Source organism: Pundamilia nyererei, unplaced genomic scaffold, assembly GCF_000239375.1.
Source record: "Pundamilia nyererei isolate P.nyererei 1_Seehausen unplaced genomic scaffold, PunNye1.0 scaffold00001, whole genome shotgun sequence".
In the NCBI taxonomy this organism is placed as follows: Eukaryota; Metazoa; Chordata; class Actinopteri; order Cichliformes; family Cichlidae; genus Pundamilia; species Pundamilia nyererei.
The window spans coordinates 8,837,641-8,853,433 of record NW_005187402.1 but is presented as its reverse complement, the minus strand read 5'-3'; the positions used below and the strand labels follow the sequence as shown (position 1 = coordinate 8,853,433).

Genomic DNA, 15,793 nt, shown 5'->3' with positions numbered 1-15,793 from the left:
TGAAAAATGCCCTTTAATAACCAGTTAAGCTCACACTGAAGCTTCTATACTGAGCCACTCATCTAATCATCCACAAACCAATTAGGAGAAAATGTTATTAAAAAAGGGAATAGGAATCGGGGGATACCCATGTATCCCCGTGGCAGATTATCCTGCTCATCCTGATGGAGGTCGGTAGCCTGGTGCAAACTGGTCCCAATCATATTTTATAAAAAAAGAAAAAAGAAAAAAAAAGGGACCTTAGATCTGCTTCTAACCTGATCTATTTAAGCCATCAATTCTTTGTTAAATGTACCTTAAAGTTCAGAGCTTGCAGTTTCCGCCCTTTTATTTCTTGTTTTTGCAATAAACGCAACTCATTTGGCGTTTTCGGGGTTTTTCCTTGCTACAGGATGAACAATGACACAGAGCTTGCGCCCATCACGCGCACAAGATGTCTTTATGCCCAAGTAACAAGTGCTCTGGACGTCTATCGCAAGCATTTATTTTCTGCATTGACGTTTGCCGTGCGCTGGTATCGCAACACGCTACATATGACAGTGCGAGGAAAAGATACAGACAGTTAGCAGCATCCAAAACCCCTGCGTCTAATAAGACTCCGGGTAGTCCGTCCAACTCACAAAATCCGAATGCGTTTTGGAAGTATACGTGCCTCCGTGCCGGGTTACAGCGCTGCGTCGATGTTGCGTTACAAAATAGCTCCCACTCTTAATCTTTTCCACACACGCACACAAATAAAATAGAAGCTTAAGTCGTATAAAATAAATCCAAGTATCCTGATATACCCTCTTTCCCCCCTGCACATCTCCCCAAGTCACTCAGAACGCAGACAGCCTTAGATTTTCTGCCCCTTCTCTAGTTGCTCATCAAGTCTCATGAAATGACTCACCTGCCTTGTCGAGATCTAAATCCCCCCATGCCTTTCTGGAAATAAAAAGCCGGGATAATGTTTCACTGTTTCGGGGTCTTCACTCGCAGTCGAGTCTCTGTACTCCAAATATCCGTATAGTCTGCGCACCGCTTATATGTTTTTCGGGAATGACCTTCCTGTGAAGCGATAACGACTCTCATTATCCTCACTCCGCTGTCATTTTAATGGATTTCTCCCACGTTTTATTTTAGTGATTAATTTTCTTTCTTTCTTTCCTTTTTTTCCTGCGGGAAGTCTCCTCCTAGTCCTGGTGCGTTTTGCTGCTTTTGCCTTGACTCTTGAGCTCAACACGAGCTTCGCGGGGACGCGCGGCGCTATCCCGTATGAATATTCGGGAGCGCCGATTTGAGATGGAGAAGAGAGTTACTAGGTAACCAAGGGCACACGCATCATACATGAAAAGGAGCAGACGGTTTATGCCTTCCAACTATTCTCTACCTTCTCTGACAGCTCATCAAACACAACCCTTTTTCCCCGGACTAACGTTTCTCACCAGAACAAAATCTATAAGGCAAGTCAGACACGTAGCCTATTTAATAATGACTGTAGAGTTACTGAGGCCTCTGAGAACTTCGTTTTAAATGAAGATTGTATTTCTATGGCAGATTAGCAATTTATAAAGAGGATAAAACGTTAAAGGCATCCAAGCACTTGGATGAAGTCAAAGAAAAAATAAATGAAGTAGAGGCGAGATCTATAAATGCTGAACTGGCTGGTTAGAAATAATTAAATTATCACAGCATATTTTCAGATGGCTCCAGCATTTCTCCCTTTATAAATGAACTAGCTATTATAGCTTTTCTTAAGATTTATGTGACATTTATTTAGCTCCCATCTTTACACGAGTCAGTGAGGTAATAATATAACACAATGCAGCACAGGTGAGTAAAGATTAGGCCTGGAATCCTTCAGATCCACCAACACTGGATGCCGTATTGAGCTAAGGCAGCTTTTGATTGGTCTCTAAGCATCATAAAAGCCCACATTTATTCCTGCTGTCAGTTTCCAGTGCAAGCTTTCTATTATAAATCATACTTTACGCCATTATGACATCATCAGGTTAATTCTCTCAGGCTTGACATACCTCCTCCAGAGCTACAGAACTCATTATATAATTGTTTTCAAACAAATACTCATTAAAGGGAAATCATCTTTTTTTTTCTTTCCAACGCTGATTTTAAAAAGTGTTTGTGATAAAAGGATTACAGAGCAGACAAATGGATAATTTGTGGTTTCAAACATTTTGTTTTCATTACAAGTCATTACATTACCACCTCTATATATCACCGTAACAGTGCCTGAGTAGTTTATGTAGAATATGCTTTATGTTAGCTGCATTGAAGTACATATAACTGGAGATGAATTGGCCAGTGTTGGTGTGGGAAAAGCAGAGAATTTGGGTCCGTGTTTCAGATATGCAAAATAAGATTACATTGATTAGGAGAAAGATAGAAAACTCTGACAAAGAGCAAAAGAAAGAGTTCCTTCTCTGGAACAGACAGGCATGCAATAACTGTCAAATGAATGCTTTTGAGTAAAACATTTAGGTAACTTTCATATAATTTTAATGAAACGAGCTCTTGAGTATTTGCAAACATTTACTGTATTTTCTTGAAACCATAGTGCACCGTTGAAATATTAATGCGAGACTGCAGTGAAAAACAATTCTATGATTTAAGTCTAAGTCATTTTGGGTCTGTAGTCGCTATATAATAATATGGAACAGTTTATCTCAACACATCTGCTCTCTCTATTGATATTTTAAAATCTCCCATCGCTTCTCATTGGCCCCCTCACTGAGATCGATACTGTATCATCTGTTGTTCCTCTTTTTTCCTTGTGTTCTGCTCTGTTTACATTTTATTTTGTTACCCGTTTCCTCTTCTCAGCTTACTGAAGTTGTAATATGGCCAATAGTAATTATTTCAGTTGTCACAAAAGTAATACAAAGTTCTGAGATGAACCATAAAAAGCAGTCCTTCCAAATTCGCCGCAGCATTACAAAGAGTCCTCTATAACGATCTGGCAGAATTAACCTATCTATGAAACACTAAAAAAAATAGCGTTGACTGCGTCTTAGGACAGTTTAAATGCAAATAAAAGAAACACTATTCCACATAAGTGTACCACATAAAACAGGTAATACTAAGTGCAGGTCTAATTAGAGGTATAATAGTCACTTGTACATTTTAAGAGAAAGCTGGAAATCACTGAAATCTAATTTGGTGTTTGGAACAGAAACCAGCATACACATGACTCTTGTGAGCAGAGACCTTTTAATTATAGAACAGCAAGGGGTTGATGCTGCTGCTGCTTTTTCCCCCACTGATGTTCAACACTCACACAGTGTAAAATACAGAAAAAGGGAAAGAAAAGGAAAAGGGGGGGGGGGGGGTACTGACACAAACAAACCGGAGTGCAATGCATCCACAAGACATATTGTTTTTGAGCAAGACGCTCAATCATAACGCACTGTTACTTTTATGAACCAGTCAGCTGAAAAAAAGAAGAGCAAAAATTCAAAGGGTACTCTAAAGCGTTGTAACCCTTTACCGTCTAATGTTGAGGGATAACTTTGCGTGTGCTCAGTTCCAAGTTTTAAAGGTGGGCACAGTAAAGTCATTCATTCACAAGGACATTTTTTTCTTTCCAAAGGAGAAAGTCAGCTCCATGCAAACAGATGAATGTTGCCTGAGGCAACCGGATGGGTTACATCAAACGCACACTCAGAAAAACTATTTATGCCTTAGAAGTGAGTCATGTGAACATTACAGAAATGCAGGAATATCAACAATTCACTGTCCCGAGACTGTTTTCTGACATTTTTTGCAACACTGTTTTCAAAAATATTAAGTTTTAGAGCACTGTCTACATCAATAACAATACACGCAGCACCCACATGAGAGGGAAACAGGTGGAATTGAGTGTGAGTGGGATGGGATTTTAGATGTACACATAAAAGTTTCTTATGGGAGTGCAATACTGACTATGTTCAAATATCATTTAGTCTTCGGCTGAATGAAGTAAAACAGCTCTTTGTGGACAAAACAGGGATGCAAACAGCTGGGGTTGTCTAAAAAGTAAATCAGAGCTTTTCTTTTTTTCCTCAGTTGTCTTGACCACATGTTTTGAAAATGATGACATTAGTCAAAAAACATAAAGGGAAATAGTTCACGGAGTAGAGCAAATAAAGAAAAACCCACATACATATAAAAATAGATAAAAAATAGAGTTCATGTCTGTCAAATGTGATTGGGCCCTTCTTTAGAAAAATATGTCTAGCAGGAAATACAAGAAGGAAAAGACAAGTAAATGAGACAGGTGAGCAGGACGAGAGTCAGCAGAACAAAATTCTGATGACCACTGCTGTATATTAACAAAGAATTGAAACCCAAATGTAAAAAACAAAAACCTAAACAAAATGATTTGCAAATTATTTATTACTATCGGGGGCGATCGTGGCTCAAGGAGTTGGCAGTTCATTTTGTAACCGGAAGGTTGCCGGTTCGAGCCCCGGCTCGGACAGTCTCTTGTGTCCTTGGGCAAGACACTTCACCTACCGCCTACTGGTGATGGTCAGAGGGGCCGATGGCACGATATGGCAGCTTCGCCTCTGTCAGTCTGCCACAGGGCAGCTGTGGCTACAACTGTAGCTTGCCTCCACCAGTGTGTGAATGTGAGAGTGAATGAATAGTGGCATTGTAAAGTGCTTTGAGGGCCCCGAAAAGCGCTACATAAATGCAATCCATTATTATTATTATTTAAAAACAATATTTTGTTTAAAATGTGCAAAGGCAATATGGTCAATGTAGAAACTGATACTTTGTTTTAATAAACCAAGTCTGGAATAAATGTAGAATATCCCCTCACAGAATATTTTACAGCTAATTAGATTAACTGGAAGTAATAGAGTAACACAACTGGGTATCAAAAAATCATCACAGAGAGCTACCTGTGGAAGGATTATTGGTTCAAAAATTTAAGAAGCACACACTAAGATTTGAAAAAGTCCAGAGAAATCTCTGTACTCAGTGTAAAAGGCCAAAAAACAAAAGTTAAATACGGCGTAGAGGCAGCACAAACACAATTACAGTGGGGCAAAAAAGTATTTAGTCAGCCACCGATTGTGCAAGTTCCCCCACTTAAAATGATGACAGAGGTCAGTAATTTGCACCAGAGGTACACTTCAACTGTGAGAGGCAGAATGTGAAAAAAAAATCCATGAATTCACATGGTAGGATTTGTAAAGAATTTATTCGTACATTAGTAAATCATCCAGTCAATTGCAGCAAGAAAATTACAACCGTGTGGCTCTGCGGTGGTAAACATTTGATACATAATAAATAGAAAAATACCACAATGTACTGAGCAGCCAAAACCAGTTCTTTTTCCAATTACAGGGACTAGTTTCATATATTCCCAAACATTTGCCAAAAGCTCTTAAAGAGAAGAGATTTACAATATCGTTTAACCCACTAGATTTCTCAGTATTTGATGTATTTTCTAATATGTTACCCTTTATTCTAGTGATGACTGTAACTATTTGTAAATGATTGCATTCTTTTTTTCACACAACTGACGGTTTCATTTCTTTTCTTTTCTTGTCTTTGTCACACAGATAATGTGCATAAAAGGGGCCCACCTCCCTCACTTTCTCGCAAATCAAGATAAAACAGAAAAGGTAAAGACAGAAATGCAGAGGATCCAATATCCAACAATACTCAACAAGTTTTCCTACACTGACCTAGTTCTTTTGTTATATATTTTAAAGACCGTTTTAATCACTGCAGCGGTCTTAAATGCTTGTGTCAGATTAGTGGAAGTTATCCTCTATTTGCACAGAAATATCTAAATGTAATACAAGTCATGGCAAAGAACGCTATGATTTCAAGCCTTTTTATTTACAGACTTTTAGTATTTGCTTCTGCAGCAACTTTGCAGTTTGAATACTGTACGACAATGTTTTCATCTATAAACCCAAGTTTAGCATCTCAGTTCTTTGTCTGCGGGAACATCATTTTCTCAAGAAGATTAATAGTTTCTCTTATTTCATTCCATCCTGAGTTGCTGAAAGTGATTAGCATACATAGCTATTAAACAGCTTCAGAATTACACTGCTGGGCTTAATGAAGCAAGATAAGTTCAAGAAAACCTGACTGATATGAACTAGAAATAGAAAAACTTTGCAGAAGACATCTACTAAGGGAGGGGAAAAAAACAGATGTGCAAAACATGAAAACATGTTCAACATATTTTTTATACTTCTAAGCCACTTATTTTGTTCATCCACATGACAAAACCACAGTGTTTTCAATTTTCTGTCAGCAGATTATTATTGCCGCTCTTCGTTCAAAATTCAAACCAGTGGGCATTACAAAATCACCATCACATGAAAACAAACAACAAAAAACTTCATATTGCACAGTAATGGAAAATGGGGACAATAGAAACAGAGAAACAATCAATAGTAAGGAAATTAAAGAATAACTTCATCCGGCTTTGGTCAGTGATCTGCTATAAGCATGTTTACAGAAAGAGCAGGGCTGTTCAGCTGACATTTATGACATCCCTGATGGATTATCATCGAAAGCAAAGCGATCTCAGTGCTGATTTTATACTGGAATGCACTTCCTGCAGAATTTCTATCGTTTTGACTGAACGGTTGCAGGCAGTGCTGTTTTGATGATCTGTGACATTAGGAAGACAACACAGGCTACCACTGAGAACTTTCCTTCAAGATCCCTTATGTTTGTGTGTGTGTCGTATGTGTTGTGTTAAAATGCTAGTTAGAGCTACCATCAAGGCAGTTTTGAGTATTTTGACAGGTGTGTATAGGTTAGCTGGCATTACACAAGGTCAGGCATGAAAATGTTTGTGGTCTGCTGACTTATGAATACTGAACACTCTAGACTGGGAGCCAAAGGACTACCAGCTCTCTACTTTAGGTTTCTGTCTACATCCCTTTTTTTTTTTTTTGCAGTGTTTTTGTAATTCCTCATATGATGTCTGATGCTGGTGTTGCTGGTATGATAAAATACAAAGATTTTCTCTAGTTCTCTACCTGTTTTTAAAACTTTCTTCCTTTTATTGTTAATTGTGCAACACAGACAGTATTAGGGTAAGGCTGAACTTGTATTATCCACTTATTAAGTCTGATGCAATTAGCCATTTTCAGATGTAAGCATTCCTTCAATTCCAAAGCACAACTGAGAGTTAAAACATGTTCCGAATTCTTTCAACTCCAGTTAACGATCGGTTTGGTTGCTGCTACTCTGTAGCTAACTACAGAGCTGTGGATAGGCTAATATAAACACATAAATGTGGTGAAGATGCACAATAAGGGTCAAATTGTTTCCAATAAAAGTAAATAATGAGGACAAAGAAGGAACAAGAGATGGGAATGGATAAAACCTCAGCCAACAGGACATTTGATACCATCGCATCCGCAATCAGAGGGTAGTCTTCAGAGATACATTGCTCAGTTAGGTAAAAGTTAGATTCCTGGGTTTAAAAATTTTTTTGTTGAATAGGAAATACTGCTTAAACTTTTTTACTCAATTAAAAGTGAAAAAGTCAAGGCCCTAAAAAGTACCAAAGTGTCAAATGTAAACAGAACTGCAGCTTGTTGGAGAATATTCCTACCAGCTATTTTTATGCAAGGGAAATTGAACCCTGTGTCATATTATTTATAATAATAAAATAATGTTAATGCATGGGAATAAAACATTTATTTCAAGTTAAATTCAAATTCTAATCAGTGTATGCAGCTTGAACATCTGTTATGTAGAACACGAGCAGAGAAGCAAAGAGAATAAGAAAACAAAAAAACCCCAAACTAGCTCTGTAGCCCCTGTAGCGATCATGCAACCTTTGAATAACACAAAGTGAGTATGCTTCAGTATACATAAAAGCTTTAGATTTCCAGTTTATCAAATGTCACTGAGCAGTCCTTACCTTTAAAAAATAATATCTCTTCTTCCTCCCCTAACCTTTTAATTCATTTATTATTTTATTTTTTTCAGATCTTTCTCCATCTCTGAGTGAAGTTATCTCACATTATTTTTTTCTCTGCCTGGAAAATACTGCAGCTGCACCTTTGGATAGCAGACACCTTGCAGCTCTTCTGTAGCAGCTAGAAAGACGCTGACCACACCTTGTGGACATCTGCACCAACAATGCAGTTCTGGATCCCTTTTTTGCGTCTTGCTGCGTGTGATACAGGGGCACCTCCAGAATTTTTTCATAGGGGTGGCTTTAAGGGGCCCACTAAAAATATTGGCATGGCACACCAAAAACAGAATTTCCAGTTTTATTGTGCTGTTTCAAATGTAGGGTGTTTTCCTCTCTCGTGCACACGTTTATATAGGGGCCAGCAAATTTAGGGGTGTGGCCAGCGCAGACATGCTACACAGGAACAATGAGAACAGGCCTTGGATGATAACTGAGTAGTTTTTCGGGCTGTGTCTATACAAAAGACTAGTGACACAGCACTATAAAACTGTACCCTCATCCAACACTTGGACCTAGAAGCAGGGTTGTTATATCATCGCTTAACAACCACACTGTGTTGACCTTAAGGGAATTGAGTCTATGTTTAACCTACTAACCTAGCAATAGAGTTTATTGTTTGAAACTGCCTCGTGGCTGGGTCTTGTGATGCCTGTGGCCTGTACATTGCCATCCTCACTCCACATTGCTGACTTTTATCTGAATTGTTAATAATGACATACTGGGTTTGACTAGTAAATGGCAAAATTTTCATGCATAATAACATAGTAGAAAAAAAGCTATTTGATAAATCAGTTTAAAATTGAGGGTAGGGCTCAGCGTTTCTGGGGATTCAATTCATTTTCCCCAGAAGCTTGTAATGTACTTAAGCTAGTAATAAAAATCATTAAAATCAGAGTCTTGTGTGAAATGATTAGTATGTTTGATAAGTGGCTACATAATGAGTAAGATAATGCAGCTTACACTTGCAAGTGATCACAGATAAAGGCAGTGGCTCAGGCAATTGTGTGGTCAGGTGCTTTTTCCAAGGATTGGGACTAATGACTTCTCTCAATTGCAGTTTTATATTTGGGATCTCCAGAAATAGGGAGGGTTTATGTGTGAATCAAAGCATTGAGATGAAAACACATTTAGAGCTTCATACACAGTTCAAATGATAAAATAAGTGATTACAACCTAATGACAGTGCTTTGTGACTGTGTTATGTTGACAGATTGTCATTTGTAGTGTGCAGTCTGCAGGTAAAATTGGTCCCACTCCAGTACTTCTTTAGAAGGTCACACTGAATCTTCTTATCCACAAATATCAGCTCCTTGATGGCAGAACCACAAATAGTCTGATCACTGTTAAAACCTGAAGAAAGTTCAGACAGTCTGTTTGGACTCTGTGGGGCACATTGTCAGAGACAGAACTCTTAGGCCCGTGCTTTCACATACAAGAACAATTTAATCTTGTGCCAAAGAAAAGGAGCACTTGAGAAAATATGTCTTGTGACTGGGACTTTTGTACGTGACAGAAACCTGCAGAATACAGGGTGGGCCATTTATATGGATACACCGTAATAAAATGGGAATGGTTGGTGATATTAAAGTTCTGTTTGTGGCACATTAGTATATGTGAGGGTTCAAACTCCTCAAGATGGGTGCCAGGTCCGAGCATTCTTAATGAACAGTTTCCTGGAAAGTGGATTGGTCGTCGTGGGCCAGTTGAATGGCCCCCGAGGTCTCCCAATCTGACCCCCTTAGACTTTTATCTTTGGGGTCATCTGAAGGCAATTGTCTATGGTGTGAAGATACGAGATGTACAGCACCTGAAACTACGGATACTGGATGCCTGTGCTGGCATTTCTCCTGCGGTGTTGCTATCAGTGTGTGAAGAGTGGGACAAGATGGGACATCGGTAGTAACCAGACCGAAAAGCAGCGCACATTTCGGTGCTTTTTTTTCCTGAGCTGTGATACACTTTAGATTCTAGCCAATCATTTTACGTTTCCGAGGATAGTAGGCGGGGCCAGGTACGTACGTTCTGTTAGAGCAGAGCTACAGATTAAAAATGTCCAAGGCGAAGCGGTCAAAAGTCTGGCTGTACTTCACAGCAAAAGATGCAAACTCAGCAGCCTGCAACAAGTGCTTTAAGCTGATACTGTGATACTGTCAAAGGAGGTAACACCTCAAATCTGATGAAACACCTGGCGACGCATAGCGTTTTTTTAAAAGCCCAGAAATGCGCTGTATTTGATAGCTTGCTGCGAGACCTCACACCGAGCACATCTACTGCGGGTGGGTTGCCTGTTATGCAACATCCCCCAAAAACACGAAGAGGAGAGTCCTGGCCCCTAGCCCTGCCAGTGTAGCAGAAATGATGACGGATGATGGTGGCAGCAGCCGTTCTTCTCTGCGTGAGTAGCTAATTTACGTTGAGTAGGCTAACCACGTTATTACATTAATGCATGTAAGGTGAACTAGCAAACATCATCATAGCTACATGCGGCTGTCCTCTTGTTTGATGGCAGATACTCCCTTCACCCTGGCTAAAAAGGCTAAAATGACCAAAGAAAAAGTGGAAAACAGTTAAACATGAGAGGTTTAGGACAAAGTTTGTGTTTTTTCCATTGCACTGCTTCCAGCCAAGAGTGATACCATATATGCCCCATAGCTGCAGAAAAGGCTAACATTGTTATATTTTTACAAAAAACAGCTGAACATGAGAGGTTTTTGGACCAATTTTGTGTTCTCCATTCTTTAAGCACCGGTTTGAGCACCGGCACCGTTTCAAAAGTACCGATTTGGCACCGGTATCGGATAAAACCTAAACGATACCCATCCCTACACATGAGGTTATCAGGGGAAGTGGAGACACCCGAGGAACACCTGATACAAATGAATTATAATGACACCACAGGGGAAGTGAAAGTAAAGCAAAGAACATTGAACACAAGATCCCTTCAAAGTAAAACAGGAACCCTAAATAGGACCCATACGTGACATGAGCTAGACAATGTGAACTATGGAGACAGGAGACATAACAGATAAGACTCACTAACCTCTAAGGGCGAATTAACACAGGGATGAGACACAAGGGGAACCCGATAAACTATGACATATAACTGCAAGCTAGGTCTGACAGAATGTAACCAGACAAGCTGAAAAGAAACTAGAATACAGATGAATAACAAAATATCATGAAACTCAGAAACACTGGCTTGCATGACCCAGGACCATGGCAATCCAATCTGTTTACCTTAAAATTGTCACGGTTCTGAGTCATTTTGACCCAGCATTTTCTGTTTCTTATATTTTGGTGTTTTTTTTTTCTGTATTAGGATTTATGTTCTGATTCTTTAGTTGTGCTGTTTTGATTATTATTATTCTGGGTTTAGTTCAGTGTCAAGTTTACGTCTTTGTGTTTTGTTTCTTGTGCCCTGTTTTACTTTGAAGGTTCATGTCTTATGTCAGTGTATTCAGTTTTACTTCCCCTGTCTCCTTAGCCTAATTTCTCCCAGCTGTCTCTCCCTCCTGTTTCCCATTCCCTGATTACTCCCCTGTGCATATAAGCCCTGTAAAGGTAAAGGTAATATATTGGAATATCACATTGTTATATCACCAGATATATGCCTTAATAATTCTGTACTGGTCAGACACTAATCAAAATGCTAAATGAGTGATTATTTTAAATGATTTTGAATGGTATTGTGTCTGTCTAGGAGATTTCCAAGACATGAGTGGCCAACAGCTTGGTAAAGGCTTAGTCACACAAAAGGATAAATGGGATAACCTCCTTGCGACTAAGAAAAAGATCATTGGTTTTGTGTCCATTATAAATGCTAATACTGATTGACTCACAAATAGCTAATATCAGCAGATAATATCGGCCTGCTGATAAGCCAGTCTGCCTGTAGTTTTGATGATAACGGTGGAAAGTGCAATCAAACACAGTGATCCATAGTCAGGTCTTTTAACTGGATGGAAATCTGTTGATAGTCTTTGCATATATTATTAAAAAAATACCATAGATTTATTATTTTCCCTCATGATGACATTGAATCTTTTTACATTCTTTGACATTTCCAAGCACTTGTGTCTCTGTCACTTTTCATCACCAGGCAGTTTCACAGGTTGCAGTCTCCAGACAATCCTGGTCCAACTCTGGTAAAGGTAAAGGTTTGAAAATCATCACTGTCTAATTTATAAACACAGACAGATTGTCAACATGTTGCAATTATTCACTCATCAATGTCTGATGAGTGCAACTCATCTATGATGAGTCTCTTGATGCGTCTCATCCTACATTCACTATTTGTGAAGGAATCACGGAATTTATTTTTTTAGATGTATGAAGTTTTGTCCGGACTCTGAATATCAGGTGTTAATTTTAATTCCTGGTTACGTAGCTGGCTACAGATTTGCAACAGACAACAGCAGATTGATCACAGTGAACTGTCCACGGCATCTATCACAAATAAATATTATGGTAATGCCAACTTGACAACAAATGGGGTCACATCCCCTCTTAATGCCATTTTATCGTTGTACTGATGCACTTCAAAGCCGCTTTGAAGTGCTCGCAGATCTAGTTCCCATGTTTGAAGCAACCATTTCACAGGGAACAAAGTTCACTGCACAGAGATACAATAATTTTGGTCACTGTTTTCCCCAGAGTGACTGTAACACAGCACACTTTATGTAGATTTTTCCTATAATATGTCACCTGTATTTATACCTTCAACGTACCCATTTTTCTGACTATGTAAATATCTTCCAAGCATGTGCTCCTGGCATCTAGGCCAATTAGTTTATCATCTCTATATCCTGCTCTTTGCCAGCCACACAGTCAGATGTCTTTTTACGAACAATAACTGCAGTGTAAATACAATGCAGGCTTATTTTCATTCGTTAGCACCTGCATGCAGTGATACCAGAGTGTCTACAGTTATTTAACTGCTGCAGGACAATGCCAAAAGGGTTAAAGGATGGAAAACATTGCACAAATTCTCTCTCCAGAGAGATCTGAATCATGTTGACAGTTTAAAGCTGACATCATGTATTTCAGTTGAACCTTTTACAGATTAATCAGGATCTTCTGTTCTCCTCTGTTGTTTACGGATGGATAAATTGAGTGCTTCTGTCAGTTCTATCTGTAACAGATGTCCACGGCAGAGCACTACATGCTTCTCATATGGACACCATAAAATAATTCCTGCTGTATTTTGAGTAATTTAAAGCCTGCTTATTTCTCTTATTGTAGCATCACCACAGAGACTTTGGCAAATTCTGCCAAAGCAGGACCGTCTTCAGGACCTTTCACACTCTTTACCTTTGGGTTGCAGATGGAAGAATGAAACAAAACAAAAACAGAATGCAGCCGTGGCACAAATTTGAACCCAGAAAAACTGAGGTCATACGGCATCTTGATCTCGCAGTGAAATGATGCTCGCTGCATATAAACATAACGATAAAAATGTAAGACTTCCACTATTATATGCTTAAGCCTGAAAACATGAAAGGGATGATAACCCAGCGCTTTACCGCGCCTCTATTTAGTGTGTTGTTTGCCCGTTTATTTATCTCAACAGACACCAACCAGCCCAAAGTGCAGGCACTCAGACACACAGAACCCCACATTTTGTCAGGATCCATCAGGACGAGTCCGTTATTCAAAATACTGTGCTCACAAGATGACGAAATCACAGGTTATCTTAAAAACAGCAAAGTCAAATAAGGAGAACGGAACGAACATTGGCTGATTGAATAAACTCATGCAGAGATGCTTTTTACCTTTTTCCAATTTTTTTGAAGCCAGATAATTCTGCTTTTCAGTGTTCAGACTTTCAGGGAATCTTGATAGCGTTGTAAGACTTTCACGGTTTACTCACAGTTTATGCCTACAGTCAACTCACGTTAATCCCTCTGTAAATTGTACAGACCCTTTCACCGTTTCTCATTATAAACATCCATTTTCAGCTTGGCTGAACTGCTTTTTGTGGTTTCAGGACACATTTATAGTATTTCAAGACACTTTCCTCTTGTGCTGATGGGGTCTCAGGCAGTGGCTGATTATGGCTTCCACATCAAGCACTTTCCCAGGTAGTCTCAAAAATCAGAAGATCTCCCTGGGATTCCAATAGTCGAGGGAATAAAGAGTTTTAATCAAGCCGTTGAAGCATGCTCTTAATACTGATGTTTTTAGCAGACGTACTTTTTCGTTGGGTTTAATAGGTACCGCCATACTATTTTTATTAGGGCAAGCTTTTATTTTCTGTACAATAATCTTAACAGCATTATCACGCAAAAGGGTTAGTCACAGCATGTGTCACTGGCCAGGGTTGGAGAGGGGATTTAGGGATATTTTTGTGCCAAGTGCCCAGGGCTCAGCTGAGCTTTTTCTTACCCAAGTCTTTAGAAAGCTAAATGTAACATGCAAAATCTAATGTGCACACATGATTTCACTATAACAATTATCATACCTGCCATGTATAATTACGGACAAAGTGGGGTAAGCAGACATGTTTCAGTTTCGCTGTCTAAAATGTTTTAAAAGGGCGATCATGTTGAAGTAAATAGTTGCCAGTTGTGAAAACGCCAATCTCACTGTTTGCTATTAGTCTGTTTATGCTGAAGTGATACTTGACTAAACTGTGCAATAGGCAAAAAGCAGCTAGACAAGAGCTTGGCTCTCATGCACAGATTTCCATATTTATTGCTTGAAATCCTGCAGGGAGTTCAACTGAATGCCAATCGTAGCGCTGACTCACTGAGACAAACATGCATCTGCAGCCTGCGCCATTCAACACACCCTATACTGTATGACACCTGATTGATGTAAATCTACTTCTTCAAGCTAAATATTGTAGCTTAAGCAGCTCACTGTATAACAAGGGAAACTGTTAAATGGCTGATGGATTGTTGTTGTTTTCAGTATTCTAACAACAATACAACAAGAGTAATGAATATATTATAAAAATTACAATTTGCAGAGCACTTTTGAAAAACAGTGCTAAAAAGATTAAAAGAGGGCAGCAGATTAAAAGCAATATGCTTTATACAATTAATAGATTTCATTAAAATAGATATAAATAAATGTTTTAAGTAAAACCAGGATGGTCAGTTTAAAACATTATACTCAATGCCCTTCACCAAGTGAAGCTGAAGCCTCTTTTTATTCCCTCTCACTGTTGCTGCTTTTTAATGGTTTTGTTCTGTGTCAATTGTGCATGTGTGTGTCTGTGTGTGTGTGTGGGTGTATACATACATATGACCTGCTTCTTTTTCTGTATTTGATTTCATTTACTGTGCAGCTCTTTATCTCGAAATTCAAAGGAACAGACCAAAAAGAAGAATAGACCTGCATGCTTAGCAAATCAAACAGCTGCACTACAAAGCCAACCAACAGACCTGCTGAGCCTTCCAAGGTTAGCAGTGCCATCACACTCAGATCTCAAAGCAAACTTAGTTCCACCCAGAGCACCTCATAGGATGAATCAAGTCACTCTTTTGTCTCCATACCTGCAGGCACAGACATATGCATTCTCGCTCGGCAACATACTCTCAGACACACCTTAGGGTACAGAAGTGTCTATCTAATGCAAATGTATGCAGTGTCATTATAAACTACAAGTCAATTATAATGCCGCGGTTATTCTGAAAGGACCGAGGGTGGAGGCACCTCAAGACATTAGTATGCCAATGTGTTTAAAGGCCAATTTCACCCTGCATGCCTCTGGAACAAAGCCCTCAAAGAATTTGCATTTCAACAGAATATCACTTTTCACTGGCTGTTTATGAATCTGCGTCCCGTCGGCGCTCCTATTTCCCATTTCCTAGCCTGGATGCATAATCACTTTTGTGTCAAATTGTC

At 39.1% G+C, this 15,793-nt stretch overlaps 1 protein-coding gene across 2 annotated transcripts in view; it reads right to left on the bottom strand.

The window, feature by feature from the left end:
* Positions 1-1,237, bottom strand: part of nlgn3a (neuroligin 3a) — a 131,403-nt gene extending 130,166 nt beyond the window's left edge. For both annotated transcript variants that reach the window (XM_005719709.2, XM_005719710.2), the window contains exon 1: positions 890-1,237. The gene's annotated coding sequence lies outside the window, so the exon portion shown is untranslated. The remainder of the gene's footprint in view (positions 1-889) is intronic.
* Positions 1,238-15,793: the final 14,556 nt, after the last annotated feature.